Source organism: Lampetra fluviatilis, chromosome 14 (assembly GCF_964198595.1).
Source record: "Lampetra fluviatilis chromosome 14, kcLamFluv1.1, whole genome shotgun sequence".
In the NCBI taxonomy this organism is placed as follows: domain Eukaryota; kingdom Metazoa; phylum Chordata; class Hyperoartia; order Petromyzontiformes; family Petromyzontidae; genus Lampetra; species Lampetra fluviatilis.
Window position 1 is genome coordinate 13997191 of NC_136288.1, and position 23847 is coordinate 14021037.

The 23847-nt window shown below is 52.7% G+C and overlaps 1 long non-coding RNA gene across 1 annotated transcript; it reads right to left on the minus strand.

The window, feature by feature from the left end:
* Positions 1-1327: 1327 nt before the first annotated feature.
* On the minus strand, positions 1328-21318 carry LOC144935762 (uncharacterized). The gene is made up of 3 exons (XR_013637343.1): positions 20973-21318; positions 13205-13351; positions 1328-3866 (listed from the first exon to the last, which is right to left on the minus strand). It is a non-coding gene; the product is annotated as an uncharacterized LOC144935762 (long non-coding RNA).
* Positions 21319-23847: the final 2529 nt, after the last annotated feature.

Consider the following 23847-nt stretch of genomic DNA (forward strand, 5'->3'; position numbering starts at 1 on the left):
GCCGAGAGCTGATCCCTCGTGTATCCTACAGACATCAGAACTGGGGGCAGACAACGGCGTACGAGCGTAGCCTTTGGCCCACACCACTCCATTTCATGCGCTGCGCCGACCTTAATAGGTGCTCGCTGACAGCGCTTACTCCAATACACACACACAGGGAAATACAAATATTCTCTTTCGATTTAAAGTTTTCGTGACTGCAGGGATTCATCTTCTTGGTTCTTTCGGTAAAGTCACGTAGAAGGGAAATAATAAAATAATGAAAACAAAACATAATAAAATACAATTCTCGCGACGTTTCGGCCACAACGCAAGCAGCCGTCCTCAGGTGAAAAACAGGTCTGTCGGAAAGACAGCGTCTGAATATCTTTCCGACAGACCTGTTCTTCACCTGAGGACGGCTGCTTGCGTTGTGGCCGAAACGTCGTGAGAATTGTATTTTTATTATGTTTTATTTTTATTATTTTATTATTTCCCTTCTACGTGACTTTACCGAAAGAACCAAGAAGACGAATATTCTCGTATCGTCTTAACACACACACACTCGCTTATTGACGCGTTACACATGTCACACAGCGCAAGATTCACACAGCCGCGAACAAAAGCAGACCACGGCTATAATTATTTTCCATTATTTATATTTTATTATCCTTTATTACTGAATGGTTTTTTTCTCATGTAAAAACGCATACAAACATACATACTAACATACATGTTTACATGCCTTGCACGTGGGACGTCATGCTAACCGATTAGCGGCCGCAAAAACACCGACACATTCGACGTTTCGGTGCAAAGGCCCCTCTTCAAAACAGAATGCCAGTTCCCTACTGCAGCCCCCCGTCACCAACACGCACTGACCAGCGTGGTGAAATATGGTCAAACAACCCCACGACCGACACAGGCTGTTGGTGAGAGGCCTTCATCCAGCAGTAGATTGGCAACGCGGCTGTAAATGTTAAATATATAATTGAACTTCTGCGCCCGCGTAACAATACAATAGTGATTGTGTGCGTCACTGATTGAAGCAAACTGAGTAGTTGATTATTGAATGCTGCTGCGTTGGAGGCGATAAGGATTGTGATTACCCCACTGCTCTCGTCTGTGGCTGAGGAATCCCACCACATTCGCCAGCAAACCAACTTAACTATAATATTCACAACCACGTAAACACTCATTGGGACGCTCTCTTTCCGACAGCTCTGTTTCTTCACCTGAGGACGGCTGCTTGTGTTGTGGCCGAAACGTCGTGAGAATTTAAATTTATTACGTAAAATTTTTATTGTTTTTATTATTTCCCTTCTACGTGACTTTACCGAAAGAACCAATAACACGTAAACACTACTAACAATAGGCTGCTTAAACAACAGCTGTATTTATATTATTGGTTCTTTCGGTAAAGTCACGTAGAAGGGAAGTAACAAAATAACACAAATATAAAACAATAAAAATTCTCACGACGTTTCGACTGCAACACAAGCAATCATTATCAGGTGTGAAATCCACAGCAAGAAAATTTGAAAAAAGTATTTACTAATCTATTCTCGAGTGGCGAGACAGATCGTCGACATATCGATTAATCACACGACGACGTCGTCGATTACGATTATCGAACAGACAGCCCACGCTGAGTGGTGCACGACGGACGATGTCATTGACGTTGTTGTTGTTCTTCACGGCGCCAATCTCTCGCTCACAACCTGTGCGTGTCGGAGCCGGCATCTTCGATCGCCTGCCACGAAGTCTCCCCCCCCCCCCCGCGTCGTCTCGCCGCCTCGCCAACGTGACACCATCGCAATCCGATCGACACTTTGAACGTCTCGTCATTTTAAAAGGCATCTTTCTTTTTTTATTTACTTTTAGACGCAATCAATACTTCAATTGGCAGAGTACTCGATCGGATTCTCTATTTCGGCCAAAAGACGGCCTCAATATTATAATCATCAATAATAATTATTTAGTTTTTATTTCGCGTCCTTCGTGAAAATTGCATCTCAAAACGCTGAACATCGTGAGCCCCACACGAACGCCATTAACATCCCCACGAGACGTCCGAGACCTGCACTTTGTCTACCTGAGCCGTTGTCTATCCACTGCTGGATGAAGGCTTCCCTCCATCACGTGCCGCCACCTAACGCGGTCCAGGAGTGGGCTGACGATGACGATGATGATGATGATGAAGACGCGACCGATTAACAGTGGCCTCTTTCATCGCGCGTAATTTAGCGACCCATTGTGTCTGATTGGCCGTGACGATCCTGGACCCGCAGTGTAACGGCCTCACTGCGCAACCACTCGCTCAGATGTGGACAAAGCAGTTGCGGGCGATTGAGTGGCAAGCGATTATAGATAGCCGATTGTGCTGCGAAACTAAGACAACCGCTTATTTTTACTTGAGTCAGGGCGATATGATTGCTTAACTGTTGATCGGAAAATCAATGCAATGTGCCAGAAACTCTACCAATACTTGTATTTCGTAAAGTAATCAGTTTTTATTATTGAAGGGTTTGTCTGTTACCCAATAGCCACTGCTGCATCACTGTTAACTATTCGCACGCCTATTTAAACATCGGGTCATCAGAACACATTTGTAGCAATGTAATTCGCATCGCCAGGGCCCAATGTTGTGAACACGCGCAGTCGCAAACTATTACCACCCACTCCGTCTCTCTACCCACCACTCTATGTATCTGCTGTGAAGAAGGGACATTGCCCGAAACGTCGCCTATCATATATATATACTGTCTTTAAGGCCACACACCGTAACTAACGAACGTTCGTGAGTTTGGTTTGTGTGTTGTTCATCGTGCTTCGTGCACCGCTGCGTAATTCGCTCGCTCAAACGATCGGGAATGCGGCTGTGAAATCAACGCCGACGAATCAGATCGCACGGACGCCGCAAGAGGCCGCTGTCGGGAGGTGACTCCGATTTGGGGAAACCGGTCAAAGTTTGCGCAACCTTCCCACCGGGCGAATCAAATCGTGGAGCCAAACGTGCCCGCTACCGTCGGATCTCAGAAGCTAACCCCGATTGAATCCATCTGTGTGGCGACTGGAGCCGTCGCGCGTCGTGGGTTGTCTGAGCATTCTCTCTAACGCACGAAGCCACCAAAGCGTCGTGAGTGGAATTCATAGAGACCCACAGACTCGCATAGAGACCCACAGACTCACACAGAGACACACACATCCACACAGAGACCCACAGACTCACATAGAGACCCACATACTCACATAGAGATCCACAGACTCACACAGAGATCCACAGACCTAACAAAGAGACACACAGACTCACAGAGACACACAGACTCACACAGGGACCCACAGACCTAACAAAGATACCCACAGACTTAACACAAAGGGACCCGTTCGACTCACACAGAGGTCCACAGACTTAACATAGACACACCCATAGACTCACGCAGGGACCAATAGATCCACACGAAGTCAGACAATTATCACGAGTGGAATTCGTGGCCACACATCCCCAATGTGGCAGCACCCTCCTGACAAGGAGTCGTGAGACTCAATGGGGTCTCCGTGAGTGATCAATGGGGATTATTTGATTACGCTTTTAACAAGTCGAGATATTTTTTTTAAATCGCTAATTGCTCACTAAAACCCACCCCCCAATAAAAAAAATCAACGCAATCGTCGACAAGACCGTGGCCTTAAAGTAAACTAAATTAATTAAATTGGAGACGTTTCGGGCAACGGCCCCTCTTCATAGCCGGCTTCTGAGCCCGGGGAATTGTAGCGGGGCACGTCACTCACCGTGGATTCATTCCCGAATGAAGAAGTCGCTCTGTCACAATCCTCCCAGGACGACGACGACGAGGGGGTGGGGGGGGGGAGATTCGCCTCTGGAACTGTGATGACAACAGAGACAGGCGATGAATAATTAATTACAATAATAAACTAAACAATTACATGGACGATCCGCTGCTGGATGAAGGTCTCCCCCGAGCTGTCGGCACCACCACCTCTCACGATCCCAGTCGAGAGCCGATGTCATCACCGCTCCGTCTCCGCGTGCGGAAAATAATCCGCACGACGCGTGTGCGTGTGCACTACCGCGCGTACACAGACAAAGATCCCCCGCGTAGCCTTAACCCACTTTTGGGACAAGTGCGATGTTGGCGAGCAACCTATGAAGGCCGGGACGTTGGTGGCCCCGCACTCAATTGAGGCCGAGTCGACCTAGGGGAGGCCCGGGATCGGTTCAGATCCAGGATTCGTCACCGGCATTGGTCGTGAGCGGGAATCCACCTCGCGGCTCGCCGGGCTCGTAGCGCAGCGCGCCAACCACTGCGCCACCGCTCCGCAAATCCCTCTTAAACACACACGCACACACGTACACACGTACACACGCACGTACACACACACACACGTACACGCACGCACGTACACACACACACGTACACACACACGTACACACGCGCACACGTACACATACACACATACACGTACACTCGCACACACACACACACGCACACACACACGCACACACACACGCACACACACACACGTACATACACACACACACACTCGCACCCGCACGCCGAGGCTTGCCATCTGCTTCTAGGGGCGCCGGGGGTCGTGTTTGGGAGTGGAGGAGGGGAGGGGGGTGTAGGATGGGGATTGGGGGGGGGGGTGTAGGATGGGGGGGGGTGTAGGATGGGGATTGGGGGGGGGTGTAGGATGGGGGGGGGGTGTAGGATGGGGGGGGGGTGTAGATGGGGATTGGGGGGGTGTAGGATGGGGATTGGGGGGGTGTAGGAAGGGGATTGGGGGGGGGGGTGTAGGATGGGGGGGGGGGTGTAGATGGGGATTGGGGGGTGTAGGATGGGGATTGGGGGGGGTGTAGATGGGGATTGGGGGGGGTGTTGGGGGGGGGGGCAGATGTCAGGGTGAGGGGGGGAGGACAGGGTTAGGGTTCAGGGTTCACGACGCACTCAGTATCATCGCCCCCCCCCCTCCACCCACGCCCCCCCTCCACCCCCCACTCCCCAGCCCCCCACCCCCTGGGGTCACAATGCGTCGTCTGAGTCTCTTTTGCTTTCAAACATCTGCGAGCCGAATCCCGACCGCCCTTTGCGATGACAGTCCGCGTCTCACGGGGGGAGGGGGGTGCCTTGTGACGCTCTGCCGTGCGTCTGCGTGCGTGTGTGTTAGTGTGTGTGTGTTAGTGTGTGTGTGTTAGTGTGTGTGTGTCAGTGTGTGTGTGTGCGTCTGCGTGCGTGTTAGTGTGTGCGTGTTAGTGTGTGTGTGCGTGTGTGTGCGTCTGCGTGTGTGTGTGTTAGTGTGTATGTTAGTGTGTGTGTTAGTGTGTGTGTTAGTGAGTGTGTTAGTGTGTGTGTTAGTGTGTGTGTGTTAGTGAGTGTGCGTGTGTGTGCGTGCGTGTGTGCGGGTGTGTGCGTGTGTGCGTGTGTGCGTGCGGGTGTGTGTTAGTGTGTGTTAGTGTGTGTGTGTTAGTGTGTGCGTGTTAGTGTGTGAGTGTTAGTATGTGTGTATGCGGGTGTGTTAGTGTGTGTGTGTGCGTGTGTGCGTGCGGGTGTGCGCGTGTGTGTTAGTATGTGTGCGGGTGTGTGCGGGTGTGCGTGCAGGTGTGCGCGTGTGTGCGTGCGTGTTAGTATGTGTGCGGGTGTGTGCGTGTGCCTGCGGGTGTTAGTATGTGTGCGGGTGTTGGTGCGGGTGTGTGCGTGTGTGTGTGTGTGCGGGTGTGTGCGTGTGTGTGTGTAGTGGAGAGCGGTAGTGTAGTCGTTAGCGCGCTGCGCTACGAACCTGGCGACCCGAGTTCGGTTCCCGCTCACGGCCAACATCAGTGAAGATTATCTGAACCGGTCCTGGGCCTCCCCTAGGTCGACTCAGCCTCAAATTAGTGATCTGATGCGATGTGCAAAACATCGCCACTGGGGAGACAAAGGTGGTCGGGCGTGGTGCTGGCCACCCACTTCCTGGCGTGCCGTGCCGGCGTTCATAGGCGCTCGTTAACGGCACTTGCCCCAACAGCCTGTTAGGGCTATACATAAAGGGGGATCTTTGTCCTTGTATATGTTGAGAGCGAGTTAAAGGTGTGCAGCTGATGTCAGCTTCATCTGTGTTGTGAATCATCATCATTATCATCGCGTCTCTCAATGGCACCGCGTGTGTGTGTGCGTGTGACCCTCAGAGAAAAAACCAACACGTACGTAGTATTACATTTCGATTGAAAGCTTTCGTGACTGCAGGGATTCATCTTCTTGGTTCTTTCAGTTAAGTCACGTAGAATGGAAATAATAAAATAATAAAAATAAAACATAAAATAATTCTCACGACGTTTCGGCCACAACGCAAGCAGACGTCCTCAGGTGAAGAACAGGTCTGTTAGAAAGACAGCGTCTGACTTTACCGAAAGAACCAAGAAGACGTACGTAGTAGGTGACGTTTCGGACAATCGCCCTTCTTCATAGCCATCGCCCGAAACGTCGCCTGTAATTACATTGATCTATTTTAAGGCCGGCCACTCACACGTAGTGGTGTTGTTGTTGCTGTTGTTGTTGTTCGCGTATATGGGATTTTGTCCTTTTATATATAATTAATGTACAGCGCTGTGGGATGCCATTGGCATGAATGACACTAAATAAAATGCAAGCATTGTTATTATTGTTGTTGTTGACACTGCTTGTGCACCACTACCAACGCAGCAGCAGCAGCAACGTCTCCAAATCAGTGCGTTCATTTCTCAACCAATCGATTGACGCGGCCGCAAGACGCGTTCCTGGAAAGTTCCAGCGTTAAGAGAAACCCGCGTTGAGCGAGGAATTGGAATCGCATTCGGACTGCGGCCCCAGCTCGCCCTGCAGTCATACCGTGGCAGGACAAAGAACTGAGACGAGGGCACGCCGCCGCGTCACCGTATCATTCCGCGCCACCGTATCATTACGCCCGGCTGCGCAGCTCTAGAAAGTAGTTCGCTCAGAATCCGCGTTATAACGGGGCGATCGTTCCGCGTTGTAACGAGGTTCGCGTTCCGCGTTGCGTGAAAAGAGTTCCCAAACGGACAGAACCGCGTTATAGTGAAAGCGCTTTGTAGCGTGAAAACCACACGTTAAGCGAGGAGCAGCAGGGGGAGGAGGGGAAGCAGGAGAAGAAGGAGGATCAGCAGGAGCAGCAGCAGGAGCAGCAGGAGGAGGAGCCATCTCTCAACGGAGGTCACTCGCGAGCAAACACGGCAACGTCGTCCAATGTCTGCGTGAAGCGGCCGCTCGGTCTGCTCTGCAGGTCACATCGTGACCCTTGTGTAATGCGACCTTTGGAGAGAGTTTCTCTTCCACCATCGCTATCCCTTGCGCACCATCGTGGGCTCTCGATTCATTCGTAGATTGACGGCACAGATTTATCTGGGATACGTCGATAGTGTCAAGAAGGCCTTATCCCTCTAATCCCGGTCCGATATCCCGAACAGCAATCATTACCCTGACCCACAGGGCTAACCCGAAATCATAAGGGCCCCAAAAATAATTCTAACACTGACCCCAAACTTAACCCGAACGCGAGAACCCGGTGTTATCCCTAATCCCGAAACGCATCACTCACCCAAACCATGTATCCACACCCCGACCACAACAAGAAGTTTTACCACCGATTATAAACCATAACACGATATCACGTGGTTTAATGCCACACCTAAATACGACCTTGATTTAGAGAGTGAATGTTGTACATTCAGCTCTCGGTTTGTTCTAGAAGGGCTACAGAGCTGAGATTTGACATCATTATAGATGTATGGAGACAGAGCCAGATGAACATAACCAGCCAAATTAATAGATGATATCACAGCTACATAGCCAAATAACAATACTTAAATTTTGTATCGCGTCATTCATGATAACTGCATCGCACAGCGCTGTACATTAAATATATATAATTGCCAAATCCGATAAACGAGACAAATAGTGACAGACAGGTCCATGTTTCTAAATAGGAATATATTGATAAGCACATTCGTATTTTTATAGAATGGCAGATTCAGAGATCGTAAGATAATGCATTGTGGATTATTGCTTTCTTGCAAATATGAATCTCACTCTGCAAATTTAGATTAATAAAAAAAAACGTTTTTGAGAATATAATTCGCGCACTTGTGTGTTTGGACGTTTCTGAAACTCCGTATTTGTATATAATGCATATTTACACGGTTTAAATAATAATAGCAGATGTCATAATAACCTCATACATTTTAGTAATTATAATAAATGTAATATATACACGGGCATAGGACGTCACGCGCACCACGTGGCCGCTACATCAATTAATTTTTAACGCCGCCAATTAAACTTTTATGATTCATCCCTGCTCATTAAAACATATATACATGTGTGTCCTGTATCTCAACCAAAACTCGCATCACGTGGTCTGCTAGAATCTTATACAATCACCACAATCATCATGGTGCCGAACAAGCTATGGAAGGGATCCGTAATGATTAAGCCGCAAGTCGCAAGCAAAGCCCATTGAGCTAAGGAGATATGATTTTGCCAAGGGCGATTCGGCCGGCAGACAACATCGCAGCATTGCACAATTGCAGATTTAAAACAAATGAAACTTTAAGAAAAATAATTCCGATTATGTAGTAAACTTATATTCATTCACGCCTAAACGTCGGTGATTTCAATAACCGAGTCAGATTAACTGAGGGCGGAGATGGCAGGCTGGAGATGCCGAGACGCGGAACCAGTTGGGGTTCCAAACACTCCGAAACGTTGAATTTCCTTCGCACCGTACGTAGCCAACCGCGCCAATCGGAGGTGTGAGGGGGGAAAGGACAACAAACTAAACATTAAGAGCAGTTTCGATTTAAAGCTTTCGTGACTGCAGGGATTCATCTTCTTGGTTCTTTCGGTAAAGTCACGTAGAAGGGAAATAATAAACTAATAAAAATAAAACATCATAAAATAATTCTCACGACGTTTCGGAGGCAACACAAGCTTCCGTCTTCAGGTGGAACCGTCACAGCACGACTTACTTGATACAGCAATCGTGCTGTGACGGTTCCACCTGAAGACGGACGCTTGTGTTGCCTCCGAAACGTCGTGAGAATCATTTTATTATGTTTTATTTTTATTATTTTATTATTTCCCTTCTACGTGACTTTACCGAAAGAACCAAGAAGATTAAGAGCAGTCCCAAAGAAACGAGTTCCCAATCTACAACATTTAAAAGCACAAACGTTGGGGGGGAGGGGGGGGGGCAAAGCGATGGCGATGGAGGAGCAAGAGAATTGGGTTTGGGATGACGACGAAAATCGAAAGTCGCGAGCTCTGCCCGAACGTAACGCGCGCTGCAGCCATCGCCTCTCCGTCGCCTGCGGGGTCGTGCGAGAGACGAGGGGTCGTGCGAGAGACGAGGGGTCGTGCGAGAGACGAGGGGTCGTGCGAGAGACGAGGGGTCGTGCGAGAGACGAGGGGTCGTGCGAGAGACGAGGGGACGTGCGAGAGACGAGGGGTCGTGCGAGAGACGAGGGGTCGTGCGAGAGACGAGGGTCGTGCGAGAGACGAGGGGACGTGCGAGAGACGAGGGGTCGTGCGAGAGACGAGGGTCGTGCGAGAGACGAGGGGTCGTGCGAGAGACGAGGGTCGTGCGAGAGACGAGGGGACGTGCGAGAGACGAGGGGTCGTGCGAGAGACGAGGGGACGTGCGAGAGACGAGGGGTCGTGCGAGAGACGAGGGGTCGTGCGAGAGACGAGGGGACGTGCGAGAGACGAGGGGTCGTGCGAGAGACGAGGGGTCGTGCGAGAGACGAGGGGTCGTGCGAGAGACGAGGGGACGTGCGAGAGACGAGGGGTCGTGCGAGAGACGAGGGGACGTGCGAGAGACGAGGGGTCGTGCGAGAGACGAGGGGTCGTGCGAGAGACGAGGGGTCGTGCGAGAGACGAGGGGTCGTGCGAGAGACGAGGGGTCGTGCGAGAGACGAGGGGTCGTGCGAGAGACGAGGGGTCGTGCGAGAGACGAGGGTCGTGCGAGAGACGAGGGGTCGTGCGAGAGACGAGGGGTCGTGCGAGAGACGAGGGGTCGTGCGAGAGACGAGGGTCGTGCGAGAGACGAGGGGTCGTGCGAGAGACGAGGGGTCGTGCGAGAGACGAGGGGTCGTGCGAGAGACGAGGGCATTGACGGCAGGGACGTGGACCGGACGACTTTGATGTTTTAGAGAGGATGCCACAATGCGTGTGTCTGTGTCTGTGTCGAGGTGGTGTAGCGGTCAGCTCGCCGCGCTACGAAACCTGGTGACCGAGTTCGATTCCCGCTCACGGGCAACATCGGTGACGATTATCTGAACCAGTCCTGGGTCTCCCCCTAGGTCGACTCAGCCTCAAATTGATACCTGGTGCAGTGTGTAAAAACGTCGCCACTGCGGAGACAAATGCAGCCGGGCGTGGTGCTGGCAACTCCAACCCCCTCGTGTGCCGGTCTGACCGTAATAAGTGCTCGCTAACAGCACTTGCCCCAACAGTATGTTAAGGCTATCCGGGGGAACTTTGTCTTTTGTTTGTAAACGCGCAGCAGTGGGTTGGATTCATGGTTACGTCGCAGGATCGCGAGAAGAGTGGAAACGCCTTGGGACGATGACCAGGAAGAGGTGGAGGAGGTGGAGGAGGTGGAGGAGGTGGAGGGGTCATTCATCCAGCGGTGATGATGATGATGATGGATGTAAATGTATCGCGATGTGAGTACACGGGGGAGTGTTCGTCTCGTCGCCGTGTCGAGATGCCAGGCGGGTGTAGAGTTTTGGTCGCAGTCGCGTTGCGTGGTTGTGGGGTCGAGGCGAATTGAGTGGAATCGGAGTCACGTGACAGAGCGGAGTGTTCACTGCGGTGCGAGAATTACGCAAGGCAATGAGAGCGAACGAGAGAGCGAGAGAGAGTGGGAAGCTTGTCGGGAAGGAGTGAATGTAAATATGATGAGTCCAGAGTTATACAATCATCGTAATTATCCCCAGTATCGCCAAGTACTGTCTAATTATTGGGTGGTATTTTACACACCGCACCAAGTATTCGGTTAAGGCTGAGTCGACCTAGGGGAGGCTCGCTCAGTTCAATGAAGAAGCGTGACTGGGAAACGAACTTATACGGCCGGGTTCGCGGCGCACTGCGCTAACCACTGCGCCACCTCTCACCACTCGGGAGACAAAGGCGGCCGGGCGTGGTGCTGGCCACCCACCCCCTCGTGTGCCGTGCCGGCCTTCATAGGCGCTGCTACTCTCTAACGGCACTTGCCCCAACAGTCTGGTGAGGCTATACGGGTGACCTTTGTCTTCTGCGCGTGCACGCGCGCCTTTCTTTCGGTGTACGTGTGTGTCAGCTTGTGTTTACTTTGTCAAAGTGGTAGCGATTGTATCGACCCGGAAAGGATGATTGACTGAGTGCGTGAGGTCACTATCGGCCTTAATACATCCACGTATCGACTTGACAGCCCAAATGTCGGCTCGCTTCACGCCTGCCCATCTGCTCCGGAGTCAGAGATCCACCCCCCTGGTAGCCTGAACAGCCCCTTGGGGGGCAAGTGCTGTTTGCGAGCACCTATAAAGGTCGGCACGACACACGAGCGGGTGGATGACCAGCATCACGCCCGACCGCCTTTGTCTCCCAAGTGCCGATCGTTTTGCGCAATGCACGAGGTTCCTCATTTGCAAGTCAGCCGAGGCTGGGGATCGAACTCGGGTGGCCGAGCGTCAGAGACAGTCCCCACTTCCTGTGTGTCTGTGTCTCACTTCCTGTGTCTGTCTCACTTCCTGTGTGTCTGTGTCTCACTTCCTGTGTGTCTGTGTCTCACTTCCTGGGTGTCTGTGTCTCACTTCCTGTGTGTCTGTGTCTCACTTCCTGGGTGTCTGTGTCTCACTTCCTGTGTGTCTGTGTCTCATTTCCTGTGTGTCTGTGTCCCACTTCCTGTGTGTCTGTGTCTCACTTCCTGTGTGTCTGTGTCTCACTTCCTGGGTGCCTGTGTCTCACTTCCTGTGTGTCTGTGTCTCACTTCCTGTGTGTCTGTGTCTCACTTCCTGTGTGTCTGTGTCTCACTTCCTGGGTGTCTGTGTCTCACTTCCTGTGTGTCTGTGTCTCACTTCCTGTGTGCCTGTGTCTCACTTCCTGTGTGTCTGTGTCTCACTTCCTGTGTGTCTGTGTCTCACTTCCTGTGTGTCTGTGTTTCACTTCCTGGGTGTCTGTGTCTCACTTCCTGTGTGTCTGTGTCTCACTTCCTGTGTGTCTGTCCCGGGGAGCATTGACGCAGTCTCGGGCAGGTGAGCGAGCGGAAACGACGACTGCTATCAACAGTTTATTTTTGCTGTGGTTGTCCCACCTGATGACGATTGCTTGCGTTGCGATCGAAACGTCGTGATCTATTTATGTTTCTACCTACGTGACTTTACCGAAATAACCAAAGAGTATGACGAGTGCGATCTTCGCTGCATCGGGTGGCGGAGGGTGCCCACGACACACAATGGGCCAGATCGCCACGTGGCCTAAACACAGCGGTCAACTATGAATGTTCAGATGTGCTCGTCAACCGATGTTGACAGATGCCGCTTGAGTAAGCCCTCTCCACAAACCACACGAATGATTCGGCGATACTGCTGATGCTGCTAGTACGTTGTTCAGCGGCGCACGAGCGCAACGAACAACAACAGCTTAACACATTGGCGACGTTTCAGGCCATTACCCTTCTTTATGAAGAATGTCCGGTGTTATCACAATTATTATTGTTGCACTCAGAGGCAGCAAGAGGGGAAAATGGATGAAATAAACCACACGAAGATATAATTGGCAATCACTCAAGCGATTTGGAGCAGCTACGTGGGCCTGTGGGCGTGAGCTGGGCGTGATGATGGAGATCCGACGGGCGAGACTGGTGACGGATCGACAGCCAAAGGATCCGGGAGACTGAAGCGCTTGGGAGGGCGAGCCCCGTGGAGATGGAGCGCTGGGATCAGCTGATGTGGATCGCGGCCGCGCGGGGTTCGTGAAGGGTGGCCATGGAGTGGGTGGACGGATTCTTCCATCCAGCAGTGGATAGATGATGGTGACCACGACGATGGCGATGATATGTCACGAGATCAAATACTTCGAAATGGTGAACTTATGTTTTGAAGATAATAAAATAAATATATATCTAACTAATATACATATTTAACAAATATATATACAGGATTCAAAACACATACCGAGACACGTACCCAGGGATTGTGTAGAATACGAATCGCGTCCACCAGTGAACCACGTGATGCGCCTGCCGTGGAGTGTGACGCTGAAGCCTTTGGATAGCCAACGGATGGATTCGTCAAATAGTATCACCAGCACGTTCGTCAATAACACTGTGTGGCCTGAAAAGGAAAGAAAAAAACATTTATATGATAGGCGACGCTTCGGGCAATGGCCCTTTTAAATGATGATGATGGTGGTAATATTGTTGACGGATGTGCTTGTGTGCCATTAGCAAACGCATCAGCAGCATCAGCAGTGCCAAGTCATCTGTTTAGATAAATAAACGTGCACGTCAGCTGTTGGCCGGGCAGAGATGAATGAGACAACAGGCGGGGCGTTATCGGCCAACATTCGGCAGCTCCACACAGAGCAGTCCTTGAATATTCGCGCGTGCGAGTATCCAAAGGTCGGCGCGTAGCTTGAGCACGAATGTCGGAATGAAGCGTCACGGCATCACTCCGCGTCCTGCAGTCACCGCACCGCTCAGCAGCGCAGCTCAAGAAAGTAGTTCGTCGTTGCCCGCTCAGAAACCGCGTTATAACGGGACGTATTCCGCGTTATAACGGGACGCGTTCCGCGTTATAACGGGACGCGTTCCGCGTTGTAACGGCGCGCGTTGTGCTAAAAGTGTTCCCGAACGCAAGAACCACGTTCTTGCAAAAAAAGACACGCCTTCTCGTGTGAACACTGCCACGCGTAAAGAGCGCGACTCTCCCTGATCGGCCATCCCAGTCACCGTGCCACGTTCCTCTGTTGCGGTTACAGACGCAGCCCCCCTCTGATCGCTGGCGCTCGCCACCCCCGTCGACGGTAGCCGCTCTCAAGCCGCGACCGTCCCACCCGTCCGCGCGTTTGCAGGAGGCGCGTGACCCACGCGGAACCACGTGCACACCGCGCGCGACACGTCCCACTCATCGACCAAACACGGCCGCGTGGACAGAGGCGCGGGTAGGATTCGGGCAGAGGTCGCAACCGGGTACCCGATACCCGTACCCTACCCGATACCCGGCTACCAGTTTGCGACCCTGGTGCGGCCGGGTACGGGTAGGCCGTGAGTCACTGGTGAGTCACCGTTTGTCACTCATTTCCCAACGTCTTGTCTCTTCTCACAATTCAAGTTCCTAGAATCAACCCACCCGCGCCTGCAACATGGCTTCATCCCAGAGGTCGCAATCAGGTACCCGATACCCGTATCTTACCCGTACCCGGCCGAGTACGGGTAGGGTACGGGTACGGCCGGGTACGAGTACCCGTTTGCGACCCTGGTGCGGCAGGGTACGGGTACGGGTAAGGAATGAAACCCCGTTTGCGACCTCTGGATTCGGGAGAGGCTGCGACGGGGCGGGGGGGGGGAGATCGCTGTCTTTGTGTGCCCCGAGTGAACAATGGGAGCGAGGGGGGGGGGCATTGTCTGACCGAACACTGGGGACGGTCTAATCGGGTCACCAGGGGTCTCGCGGGGTCACCGGGAGACGAAGCTTTGTCATTCTCTCTCTCACACACACACAGATAAAGATCCCCCGCGTAGCCTCGACAGACGGTTGGGGCAAGTGCTGTTAGCGAGCAGCAGCGCGCTATGAAGGCCGGGCACGGGACACGAAGGGGGGGGGTTTGGCCGGCACCCCACGCCCGGCCGCCTTTGTCTCCCCAGTGGCGATGTTTAATCCGCATCGTCGCACCAGGTGCTCATTTGAGGCTGAGCCGACCTTAGCGGAGGCCGACAAGCGGTTAAGACAATCGTCACCGGTGTTGGTGGCCGTGAGCTCGGAATGGAACTCGCGTCGCCGGGTTCGTAGCGCAGAGTAGCTCCAGCGCAACACGCTCGCTCGCTCTCACCCACCCACTCCACCCACTCCACCCTCGCACGCATCGTGTTGTGTGTGTCTGTGTGTGTGTCTCTGTGTGTGCGTCTGTGTGTGTGTCTGTGTGTGTGTGGCTGTCTGTGTGTATCTGTTTTGTACGTACGTTGGACTTTTTTCACACCGAACGTAGCCAACCGCGCTAATCGGAGGTGCGGAGTGAGTGTTTGTGAGAGTGTGTGTGTGTGCACTTGCCCCAACAGTATGTTAAGGCTACACGGTGGATCTTTGCCTGTGTCTCTGTCGTTTTTTTTTTTGTATTGGTGAGCGGCGGTGTCACGGCCAGCGCTACGAACCCGGCGACCCGAGTTCGATTCCCGCTCACGGTCAAAACACAGTGACGATTATCTGAACCGGTCCTGGACCTCCCATAGGTCGACTCAGCCTCAAATGAGTACCTGGTGCTGTGTGCAAACATCGCCACGAGGGAGACAAAGGCGGCCGGGCTCGGGGTGTTGGCCACACCACTCCGTCGTGTGCCGTGCCGGCCTTCATAGTTCGTTGTTCGCGAGCAGCACTTGCCCCAACAGTCTAGTAAAGCCTATACTGGGGATCTTTGCCTTTGTATGTTAGGGCACACGGCTTTTGTGTAGTAGCTTCTGAGCCCCCCCCCCTAACCCCCTTCACACCCCCCACATCTTCCCAGCTGCTACCTCCTCCTCATCATCCTACACCCCTTCCCCCATCATCATCCTCCTCCTCCCTCCGTTACACTGCTCCCCACCCCGTCTCCCCCCCCCCCCCGACCACTCATTGTTCGCTGAGGGCTTCTGTTCGGCCGCACGAGGAGACGCGGCTTTGTGAGAGTGGAGAGAGAGAGAGTGAGAGGGTGAGAATGAGAGTTAAAACTGTGAGTGTGTAAGAAAGAGTGTGTGAGCGTGTGAGTTAATGGGTGTGTAAGGGGGTGTGAGTGAGATTGTGAGTGTGTAAGAAAGAGTGTGTGAGCGTGTGAGTTAATGGGTGTGTAAGGGGGTGTGAGTGAGATTGTGAGTGTGTAAGAAAGAGTGTGTGAGCGTGTGAGTTAATGGGTGTGTAAGAGGGTGTGAGTGAGATTGTGAGTGTGTAAGAGAGTGTGTGAGCGTGTGAGTTAATGGGTGTGTAAGAGGGTGTGAGTGAGATTGTGAGTGTGTAAGAAAGAGTGTGTGAGCGTGTGAGTTAATGGGTGTGTAAGAGGGTGTGAGTGAGATTGTGAGTGTGTAAGAAAGAGTGTGTGAGCGTGTGAGTTAATGGGTGTGTCAAAGGGTGTGAGCGAGATTGTGAGTGTGTAAGAAAGAGTGTGTGGGCGTGTGAGTTAATGGGTGTGTAAGCGGGTGTGAGTGAGATTGTGAGTGTGTAAGAAAGAGTGTGTGAGCGTGTGAGTTAATGGGTGTGTAAGAGGGTGTGAGTGAGATTGTGAGTGTGTAAGAAAGAGTGTGTGAGCGTGTGAGTTAATGGGTGTGAGTGAGATTGTGAGTGTGTAAGAAAGAGTGTGTGAGCGTGTGAGTTAATGGGCGTGTAAGAGTGTGTAAGAGGGTGTGAGTGAGAGTGAGTGTTAAAGTTGTGAGTGTGCAAGAAAGAGTGTGTGAGTTAATGAGCGTGAGAGAGTGAGTGAGAGTGTGAGAGAGTGAATGAGCGAGAGAATGAGTCGGTTGAGTAAGAGTGTAAGAGTGGAACAGCGAGAGTGAGTGAGTGAGATAGTGAGTAATTGTGTGAGTTCAGTAATTGAGTGGATGAGTGATAATGATTAAGTGAGTTAGCGAGAGAGTGGGTGAGTGAGAGTGTGAGTGGATGAGTACGTGAATTAATTATTTCGTGAGAGTTATTTCGAGTGAATGAGTGTGTTTGATGTTGTGGAGGGCTTTGTGTGTGTCGGAGCGCCCTTGAGTGTGGGTGTATGTGCGTGAGTGAGTGTGCGTGAGTGAGTGTGAGAATGCGTGAGTGAGTGTGCGTGAGTGAGTGTGAGAATGAGTGAGTGAGTGTGCGTGAGTGAGTGTGAGAATGAGTGAGTGAGTGTGCGTGAGTGAGTGTGAGAATGAGTGAGTGAGTGTGCGTGAGTGAGTGTGAGAATGCGTGAGTGAGTGTGCGTGAGTGAGTGTGAGAATGAGTGAGTGAGTGTGCGTGAGTGAGTGTGAGAATGAGTGAGTGAGTGTGCGTGAGTGAGTGTGCGTGAGTGTGAGAATGCGTGAGTGAGTGTGAGAATGCGTGAGTGAGTGAGTGTGAGAATGCGTGAGTGAGTGTGCGTGAGTGAGTGTGCGTGAGTGAGGGTGAGTGTTGTTGAGTGTGCGTGAGTGAGTGTGGGTGAGTGTGAGTGAGTGTGGGTGAGTGTGGGTGAGTGTGCGTGAGTGAGTGTGAGAATGCGTGAGTGAGTGTGCGTGAGTGTGAGAATGCGTGAGTGAGTGTGCGTGAGTGTGTGTGCATAAGTGAGGGTGAGTGTTGTTGAGTGTGCGTGAGTGAGTGTGGGTGAGTGTGGGTGAGTGTGAGTGAGTGTGGGTGAGTGTGCGTGAGTGAGTGAGTGAGTGTGCGTGAGTGTGTGTGCGTGAGTGAGTGTGTGTGCGTGAGTGTGTGTGAGTGAGTGTGCATGAGGTAGGGGTAGAAGTCGGTGGGTGTCGAGGTCACGTGCTCTCTCAGGTTCATCAAACCAAAGTCAGCAACCAGAAAAACTGCAGCTACAACAACAACAACCATCGCAACAACAACAACCATAGAAGCTACAGCTACTAACCATGTAACCACCACTCGTTCACCACGCCAGCATCTACAACCACGACCTTTAAAACTACAGCAGCTACAACAACCACCACAACAAGCACAATAACAGCAACGACAACAACAACAACAACAACATCGACTACAACAACAACAGCAGCAGCTACAATTACAAGAGCCGGTATACTGAGTCGAGGGTGCTGGTGGTGCTGTTCGTGTTGATCTTTTATTGTTATGCTGATATTATTATTATCTATGGCTGTGTAGTGGCTACAGCTGCAACATAAATAATCTATCTTAATATCTCGATTGGTCTTGCGGTGTGTGTGTGTGTGTATGTGAGTGTGGGTGAGTGTGTGTGTGGGTAATTGTGGGTGAGTGTGTGTGATTGGGTGAGTGTGTGTGTGGGCGAGTGAGTGTGTGAGTGAGTGTGGGTGAGTGTGTGTGAGTGTGGGTGAGTGTGTGTGTGGGTAATTGTGGGTGAGTGTGTGTGCGTGGGCGAGTGAGTGTGTGAGTGAGTGTGCGTGAGTGTGTGTGAGTGTGCGTGCGGGTTTTTTCCTTTTTTATGTGCGTGTGGGTGTGCGTGGTATTGTTGTTGATGGCATTGTTGATGGTATTATTGTTGATGGTGTTGTTGATGATGTTATTGTTGTTGATGGTATTATTGTTGATGGTGTTGTTGTTGATTATGTTATTGTTGTTGATGCTATTGTTGTTGATGCTATTGTTGTTGATTATATTATTGTTGTTGATGGTATTGTTGTTGATGGCATTGTTGTCGATGGTGTTGTTGATGATGTTATTGTTGTTGATGGTATTGTTGTCGATGGTTTTGTTGTTGATAGTATTGTTGTTGGGGCGCTCCGGTGCCGAGATGTTAACTACCTCGCCTGGTATACAGGAGGTCGTGGGTCCGACCCTGCTGCTGTATATTTGGAGTTTTTGTGTCTCTCTCCCCGTGGTCGCGTGGATTTTTCTCCGGATCCTCTCGTTGTTCCCTCCACAATGAGAAGCACCGTCCGTCTCGAGTATTTAACCGCTACAGATGTCCACGTGGTGATGATGATGAACCACTTCGTTGAGCTACAATTTGTGAAAGGCAGGTCGCTTCTGAACAAGAGCTACGCTGTAGCTCAGTGAGCGCTTACCTGCTGGAATCAAAATGAGCTTGAGGTTAGATGATGATGATGTTGTTGTTGTTGATTGTGGTACATGAGCCACCCTCTCTTGGCATTCACCGCGTGCCTTAATTGTTTGTCATTAAATCAAGGTCCGCCGTGAACACGGAGAGTGGGGGCCACGAGGGTGGAGAGTGACGGAACATCTGTGATAAAGAGCTTTATAGCTCATCGGATTCGTCCCGTATATAAGTACATATTCTGTGACAAAAATAAGGATAGGGTTTCCCCTTTCTGGCAATAAAACAGGAGTTCTGTTATGATGTTCAAACATCAAATCGAAACCTTTTGCAAGGAATCCTGTACTGATTTAACCACACGCGGGACTTGCAAACTAACAAATACATTCTCAGAGTATTGTATATATGTTTGAGAGCACGTTTGTGTTTGTACATGTTAACACCTCCTGTTTTATTGCCAGAAAGGGTAAAACTATCCTTATTTTTTTCATACTTTGACTTTGACCGAAAAGGTCCCAATACTTATTCTGACTCTGAGTCGGCAGAGTCGAACCTGGCCCATCCTGGTCCCAGACTGCGAACCTGATCTCTCTTGATGCTGATTAAATTGCTACGCAGAAGGGCAATGGCCTGAAACGTCGTCTGTTATATATATACAAGGCCACACAGACACGGTGTTGTTAATATTGAAATTGTTTCGATTTAAAGCTTTCGTGACTGCAGGGATTCATCTTCTTGGTTCTTTCGGTAAAGTCACGTAGAATGGAAACTAAAAATAATAAAATAAAACATAATGAAATAATTCTCACGACGATTCGGCCACAACGCAAGCAGCCGTCATCAGGTGAAGACCAGGTATGTCGGGGAGACAGCGTGACTTTACCGAAAGAACCAAGAAGATTGAAATTGTTGTTGTTGTTTGACTCTGCGTGTGCATCGCTGCCAACTCAGCGTCGTCGTGGTGTTCCTCGTCGTCTGATTATCTTTGCAAGTTGAAGATCCCGCGGCGACATTCGGAAGGAGGAGGCGACTGTGTGCCGTGCTCTTTGTACGTGTATTCACGTCTGTGTACGCATCGATGCGTGCGCATATACGCGTGTCTGCGTGCGCGCGTACGCAGCACGTATCGCTTTGCGCGTACGTGCAGTTCTGTGCGTGAGCGTGTGAGCACTTGCCCTCAAAGATTGCTTAGACTACATGGGAGATCTTTGCCTTAGTGTGTGCTTGTGTCTTTACAGGTATCGGCATTGTGCGTATAAGTATCTGTGTGTGCGTGTGTGTGTAGACGTGCGTATGTGTGTACACGTGCGTATGTGTGTAGGGAGCGGTGGCGCAGTGGTTAGCCCGTTGCGCTAAGAACCCGGCTCCTAACCGAGTTCGATTCCCGCTCACGGCCAACATCACTGACGATTATCTGAGCCGGTCCTGGGCCTCCCCTAGGTCGACTCAGCCTCAAATTAGAACCTGGCTCCATGTGTACGCATCGCCACTGGAAAGACAAAGACGGTCCGGGCGTGGTGCTGGCCACCCACACCCTCGTGCGCCGTGCCGGCCTTCATAGGTGCTCGCTAACAGCACTTGTCCCAACAGTCTGTGCAGCCTACACTGGGGCTCTTTGTCTTTAGCATGTGTACACAGTGTGTGTGTATACATGCATCATGTGCGTGTGTATACGTAGACATGTACACATTCACAGAAATGCACTCGCATACAAAGATCACCAAGCGTAGCTTCCACTTGCTGTTGCGGCAAAGCGCTGTTAGCGAGCACCCATTAGGGTCGGCACGGCACACATGGGCGATGATGGGCGGCCAGAATCACGCCGGCCGCCTTTGTCTCCCCAACGGCGATGTTTGCACCCGCTAGCAGGTGCTCATTTAAGGCTCAGTCGACCCAGAGGAGGGGACAGAATTTGGTTCAAATATTCGCGGCTGTTCTTGAGTCGTGCGCGAGAATGGACCTCGGGGTCGCGGCCGAGTTGCGGTGCGAGGTGCGCCAACCACTGCGCCACCGCCCCCCCCCCCCCACGCGGTCGCGCGCTCTGCGCGTGTCGCTCACCTCGTCGTCGTCGCGTCCCCGGAGTGGAGTTGGATCCCGGGTTGAGGTCGCCGCTGGCCAGGAGAACGCCAGTAGATGGGCAGGGCTGGTGGGATGACGCCGGTAGATGGGCAGGGCTGGTGGGTAGGCGTCGGTAGGTGAACGGGACTTGTGGGGTAGACGACGTTAGGTGGACGACACCCACGAGTGGACAATGCCGTGCAGGAGCGTTGTTCTCCAGTCGCGTCAACTCAGTCGCCCCCCCCCCCCCCCGATGCGACTCGCAGTGGCGCTCGACTCGAAATCGCCCGCGCAGTCGTCTCTGAGTCGCGGCGGCTCCGAGTTTTCATCCGAGGTGGAAGGGGGAGGGGTGGGGTGGGGGGCGTTGATGGGGGAGGGGGGTGGTAGAGGGGGGGGGGGTGTTGTAGAGGGGGGGGGGGGTTGTACAGGGGGGGGGGTGGTGGGAGAGGGGGGGTAGAGGGGGGTGAGGGAGGGGGCCCGCACGGGGTGGGTGGGGAGTGGGGGAGACAAAGTTTCAGGGTGGGGGTGGTGCAGGGTGATTGCGGAGGTTTAGAGGATAAGTGGGGGGGGGGGGGTAGAGGATGATGGGGGGGGGGGGTAGAGGATGATGGGGGGGGCTCAGCGCGCCCCTGTGAGTCGCATTGTTGAGCAGGAGGAGGCGGCGTGGAGAGCCGAGTCGCTCTTCCCCCGCCGCGTCTCCACATCGCCGTGCGTCCTGTCGAGCGCACGGCGAGAGAGACGCACAGAGACACGGGACTACACAAAGAGACACGGGCTGTGTGTACACACAGAGACACGGGGCTGTGTGTACACACAGAGACACGGGGGGCTGTGTGTACACACAGAGACACGGGGGGCTGTGTGTACACACAGAGACACGGGCTGTGTGTACACACAGAGACACGGGACTGTGTGTACACACAGAGACACGGGCTGTGTGTACACACAGAGACACGGGACTGTGTGTACACACAGAGACACGGGGGGCTGTGTGTACACACAGAGACACGGGCTGTGTGTACACACAGAGACACGGGACTGTGTGTACACACAGAGACACGGGCTGTGTGTACACACAGAGACACGGGCTGTGTGTACACACAGAGACACGGGACTACACAGAGAGACACGGGCTGTGTGTACACACAGAGACACGGGGGGCTGTGTGTACACACAGCGACACGGGACTACACAGAGAGACACAGGCTGTGTGTACACACAGAGACACGGGCTGTGTGTACACACAGAGACACGGGACTACACAGAGAGACACGGGCTGTGTGTACACACAGCCCGTGTCTCTGTGTGTACACACAGAGACACGGGGGGCTGTGTGTACACACAGAGACACGGGGCTGTGTGTACACACAGAGACACGGGCTGTGTGTGCACACAGAGACACGGGGCTGTGTGTACACACAGAGACACGGGCTGTGTGTACACACAGAGACAGGGTGCAGAGAGGGAGATGCACACGGAGAGAGACAGAGAGAGACGGGGGGGGAGAGCGTGGGGGCTGCGTGTACACAGAGAGACACGGGGGGCTGTGTGTACACACAGAGAGGGAGATGCACACGGAGAGAGACGGAGAAAGAGACGGGAGGCTGTGTGTACACACAGGGACACGGGGGCTGCGTGTACACACAGAGAGGGAGATGCACACGGGGAGAGAGAGACGGAGGGAGGGGGGGGGGCGCGTGGGAGAGTACACGCAATGTGAGCGACTAGCGCCGCACATTTGCATCTCCCCCTCTCCCCTCGCCGGTCGCCCCTCGTCTCCCTCCTGCTCCTCCCGGCGTGAATAGACCCCTACCGCACCCCCCGCCACCACCCCCCCAATGCCCCTCCACCCTCTCGCCACAAACACCGAACCCCCCCCCCCAGACTCGCCCGTGAAGACAGCTGGGGGAGCAGCAGCAGCGGCGGCAGCAGCAGCAAGAAGAGCGGCAGCCGTAGCAGAATCAGCGTGGGCAGCAGCAGCAGGAGCAGCAGCAGCAGGAGTAGAATCAGCGTGGGCAGCAGCAGCAGCAGGGAGGAAGGTGAAGGAAGACTTCATCGGAGTGACGACGACGACGAGGAAGAAGGTGACGAGGAAGAAGATGTCGAGGACGAAGGTACCGTCGTCGTGATGCGTCCGCGTCCGTCTTTGTACCCCGATCCCCCGTCTGGTGTCCGTGCGCTCTTCTTACTCGATGTGTGCGTCTCTGTGTGTCGATAGATCATGATGCTGCTGCAGCTGATCATGCTACTGCTGATTATAATGCTGCTGCTGATGATGCTGCTGCCGCTGATGATGCTGTTTCTGCTGATGATGCTGCTTCTGCTGATGATGCTGCTTCTGCTGATGATGCTTCTGCTGATGCTGCTGCTTCTGCTGATGATGCTGCTTCTGCTGATGATGCTTCTGCTGATGCTGCTGCTTCTGCTGATGATGCTGCTTCTGCTGATGATGCTTCTGCTGATGCTGCTTCTGCTGATGATGATGCTGCTGTTGATGCTGCTGTTGATGCTGCTGCGACCTGACGGCGCCTGCGTGCGCACGCGCTCCGTGTACGCGGCCACTGCGTCTCGTGTGCCGCTCCGCTCCGCGAGCTGTTTAATTATAAACCCCGAGCGAGGCGCGCAGTAGCGCGTCGCGATTGGACCACCGCCTCCCACTCTCTCTCTCTCCCCCAACACTCTCCCCCTCCCTCTCCCCCCCACTCCCCCCTCTCTCTGTGTGCCTCCATCAGCAACCTTCTCCCGGCCTACACGCTCTCCCCTTCTCTCTCCATCTCTCCCTACCTCTCGCTCTCTCCCTACCTCCATTTTTCCCCTTCTATTTGTGGTTCTACCCATCGCCCCCTACCCCCCACTCTCACCCCCCCCCCCCCAC